Genomic DNA, 5,187 nt, shown 5'->3' with positions numbered 1-5,187 from the left:
AAACAAGCAAGATGTAGTTTTAAGAAGAAGAAAGTAATTTCCACTACTAGGCCACTCTAGTTGCTACACTTAGAACTATTTTGTCCAAACCCAATTCATAGTTTAGGAGGAAAATCATACACATTCATTATACTTGATGATTATTCAAGATATACATGGGTATTATTCTTAGGTCACAAAGATGAAGCGTGTGAACAATTCATAAACCTGTGCAAGAAAATCCAAAATGAAAAAGGATATACTATCACTAAAATTTGAAGTGATAGGGGTGGAGAATTTAAAAATCAAGGCATGGAAGACTACTGTAATTCATTAGGAATAGCTCATAATTTTTTGGCTCCTAGAACACCACAATAGAATGGTGTAGTTGAAATAAAGAATAGGTCTATACAAGAAATGGTCAAAACTATGCTTAACGAACATAAACTACCTAAGTACTTTTGGGTTGAGGCAATGAATACTGCCTGCTATGTTCTAAATAGAGTTTTAATTAGACCATCCTCAAATAAAACTCCATATGAATTGTGGAATGGTCATAGACTAAATATATCATATTTTCATGTCTTTGGCTGCAAATGTTTTGTACTTAGAGACAATGAACATTTAGGAAAGTTTGATGTGAAATTTGATGAAGGCATTTTTCTAGGATATGCCTTAGATAGTAAATCCTACAGGATATATAATAAACGAACTTTAAACTTTTGCAAGAAGTCATCCGTGCATAGCTATTTGAATGAGTCAATCCTTTCTCCAAAATATACTTGATGATGATGGAATATGGAAAAATAAATAATTGGACTTCTCCAATAGCATATATCCAAGTGACTGACTGAAACATACCAAATAAGAGAAATTGAATTTAACGAAATCAATTTTTCTGCAGATATCCAAGTTTGAACAATGAGGTTAGATGACAACCACCTAATAATGGAATTAGGACATATATACACAGGAATCAACACACCATCAGAATCAAAATCATTAGGCAACCATCACGTATAGAGGTAACCACTCCCTTACTTGTAAATAGTGTCTCAAACGCGATCAAGGCTTGATCATCTTCTAATCTTTCAAAACATAGAACCTAGAATGTGAGTAATCAATAGAGGAATTAAGTCTTTGCTAGTGTGTTCATGTTTTTTGAACACAACACAAGACAAGAAAATATACAAATCATTTGTAGATAAAGAAACGCGTTACATGGACATTAGTGTCCTAGACCTACATGAGGAAAGTCATTATCACAGAACGAAATGGATATTTAAGAACGAAAGATTGAACATGGGATAGTGGTTAGAATAAGGTAAGACTAGTAGCTCAAGGAAATTAAGCAATAAGAAGAATTGACTTTGAGAAACTTTGCCACCTGTAGCTAGAAGGGAAGCCATTCGCATGCTTTTACCTATGCTTCTTTTAAGGATTTCAATTAAATATCACTGATGTCAAGGGCGCATTTTTAAATGGCGACAATAAGTGAAGAAGTTTAATGGTAGAACATCCCCCTAGTTTTGTAAGAACACAAATACAATAATATCCAAATCGATTGTTTATAGACTAAAAAAGTCTTTGCTAACGTTGTCACACAGCAGCTTCATTAGAGCTGTGGAGTACTGAAAAGGCTAAATAGCATTTATTTTCTCTCCTGACTGGAAAATTGGTATTGTACTACCGAGGTAACTACACAACACTCTTCATGAAAACTAAAAATGAGAATATCTCTATCCAGCATACGTAATGATATCATTTTTGGAGCACAAGTGGAAGAGTTGTGCATGATTTGCAGTACCAGTGCAGAGTGGAATTTGAGATGAGCATGATGGAGGAATTAATTTCTTCCTAGACTGGCGCAAATTAAAACAAGCAAAGATGATTTATCATAAATGCAAGATGCAAAGTTACATCACCAGATCTGCTCAAAAGGGTTTTATCATTGGAGATGGTGAATCAGACAACTCAGGGACCACTACCTTATGGATTCTTTAGCTGTGCAGTAGACCAATGACAAAACAAGGTATAACGGTGGGTAAAGGTCACAAGTCTCTATTTCGCGGAATTATTTGGTATAGCTTCTGATGCACGATCTGGTTCTCTGCGCTGCAGTCAAGGTATTGATATCAGTTGTAGCTATGCTTGTTCAAAGATTTCAGCTGTACACAACCTTACGAGGTCCCCATTGCATAGCTTGGTAACAATAAATGACAGAATAATTAGATGCCCTAGTGAAAATGAGGAACTATATGAACTTGATTATGTTGGCATCCAATAGACCTCATTTGAGACGTTTAGTAAACAGTTAGTCGGATGAGGCTGATTCTTTGTGTTTTCTCATGAAAGCTAAGTGGAGTCGAGAGACACCCACAAGCACATTCATTTTAGGAAATTCTCAGTATCTTGGTTTCGGCAACCAGTTTGCAATTGCCTTGCCACTAAGCTTTAAGGCTGAATCATAGCGGCTTGGGATTTTGTTAGATGGCACTCAAAACGTTATACATGAACAACAACTTAGATTTTGGATTATCTTAAGCTTACACAACCTCACCTAATAATGCGATGACTCACAAGTGCAATAAACATTTCATGACATTCCGCTAAAATGCAACATAGACGAACATAGAAATCAACATCACTATCGGGGTGTCATACAGGTGTCAAAAAAAAAACAAAAAAAAAAAAAAGGAGATATGACACTTGGAACTTTATATGCCACAATGAAACAATGGGCAAAAAACATATTCAACGAAACCCACTTACGATGATAGGTTTATGATGATCTCCAAATTAGACGTGAACACTAGGGATTATGCATAGACGTGGAAGTTGCCTAGAATTACACATTTAGAATACATAATTAAGGGGAAAAGCAACTTACATTAAAAATTGTCACATGGTTCTATACATTTTTCATTTGTTTTGGGCAAAGCCTTACACATTTGGTATCAAACTTTGGATTTTAATGGACTAACTTACTTTTCATGCCTGTGTCAATTAAAATATTGTGTATGCTTTATTGAATTAAATTGGTAGAGGGAGAAGTAAAAAATTCCATAGGGGGAGAAATTAATTTTTTTTAAATTGAGATATAATTACATCAGAATATTTTTATACATGCCTTTTTGTTGATGTCAAATAGGGGAGAAGTGTGTGTGCAAAAATAGTTTATAGTAGGTACAAATTTGCAAAAGGGGGAGACGAATATAGTTGCAAACATAGTTTTTGAGCTTTATGTGCGAAATTAGTGCCTATTCTATATTATGTGTAAGCATACTTCATATTGTCAAACTTTATATTATGCATTAATTAAGGGGGAGCCTTGTTAGGCGCAACCCATTTTCTATTTTTTGCTCGTGTATTTGTCATCATCAAAAAGGGAGAGATTGTTGACTCTATGAGTCCAATCCTATTTTGATAATGACAAATCACTTGGTATTTGATTAGTGCATTGAAATTGTGAGCAAGAATATTATTTAGCATGCATGAAAGGTGAATGAGTCATGGAAGCCACGAGGAGTAAAGCATATACACCTGGCACAACTAGGGGTGAGCATAATTCGGGGAAACCCGAATTAACCGAATTAACCTACCAATTTCGGTCAGTTCGGTTCGGTCAAGAAATAGGGTCGGTTTGGTTCGGTTACGATTTTACCAATTTTCGGTTAATCGGTTATCAGTTCGGTTAATATGAATTATCAATTCGGTTAACCGAATTAACCGAATTGATAATTAATGATTCTAGTGATTCTACTCTTATAGTTTAATACCAAAATATCTTTTTTATTAATAAAATTAATAGATGAGATGCTTAATTAAGCTCGAATTAGTAAAAAAGTTATAATTATATTCTATTTTTAATAATTAATTTCAAATTATTTCGGTTAACCGAATTACCCGAAAAGGTAATTCCATCGGGTTCGGTTCGGTGAGCTTCCTTTGTTCAATCGGTTCGGTTATCAAAAATCATTAACTGAAAATTTCGATTAATTCGGTTAATTAACCGAATATGGCCGAACCGACCGTTTGCTCACCCCTAGGCACAACCCATAGAATTAAAAGCGAAGAAGGATGAAAGAACAAGCTTCTAGTTGAAGACTTTAATGGGAATTGGTATCTAGATTTGATGTATTTACATGTCATATGATATATTTTGAAGCTCAATTACATCTTAGACTAACCTTAGGGCTCATGCATCTCATGAAAAATTTATTTGAAATAGTTCTAAGTTGAAATGAAATTTTCAAGGCAAATTATTAGAGGCCTCATTAATGAACCCCTTGGTCTTGTCGACGAACATATAAAGGTCACTCGGCGACAAACACATTGTCTCGTTGACGAACGAGTGTTGTACACTCGTCGACAAACGTACCCATTCGTCGACGAATGTCAAGGTGCTGACTTACGTTCCAGCGCGGACACAGACGGAAAATCGAGTTTTTAATAGATCCAACAGTCAGGATTCATTCTAGGGCCGAGAACACATATAAATATACTTTCTAAACCTTAGAGCACCACTTTTTGCATAGCATTGAACGTATTTTGACAATCTTGTGAGAGATGTGAATTCTATTGCTAACGTCATTGCCTGCACTCCAAAGAATTGATACTTGTTTAGGCATTTGTGTCTTCAAGATCCAAGCACACTTTTGATAAATCTAAGGTTGATCTTGAGGTTTGAGTAACTTTTCATTGAGCTTTCAATATTTGATTAAAAAGTTGTCTTTTTCAGTATTTGTGCATAAAGAAAAATCATTTTCTGGGAACAAGCAACAGATTTTCTTATAGTTGTTTATTTAAAAAATCTATCGAGAATTGTTTTCTAAGCTTTGAACTCTTGCTACATTCAAAGTTATAGTTTTATTCAAGATCTATTGTATTAGTGTAAAAAGTATTTTTGATAATACATTGCTATACATGGCTTTTTATACATAATCAATGTTGAATGCGGAGCTATACACTGTGAATTTAGAGTAATCTAGTCAAGATTCACAAAGATAATGGAGCTAAGGACTCATTGACGGCATGCATGGAATTCCACTTCACCGCCCATACATTTCTCTTGGAATCAAAATCCACCTTTTGACTCCTGTCTAACGCAGCATTTCCTACTCATTGTAAAAGAATTACACCGCAAATTTTCCATGGTCAACAGCCAATCACAGACAAGAAATGGTCACTTACTGCAAGGGGAAAAAA

The sequence above is a fragment of the Malania oleifera genome, chromosome 1, assembly GCF_029873635.1.
Source record: "Malania oleifera isolate guangnan ecotype guangnan chromosome 1, ASM2987363v1, whole genome shotgun sequence".
NCBI classification, from domain to species: Eukaryota; Viridiplantae; Streptophyta; class Magnoliopsida; order Santalales; family Ximeniaceae; genus Malania; species Malania oleifera.
The sequence above is the reverse complement of the archived record's forward strand: the minus strand, read 5'-3'. Positions refer to the sequence as shown.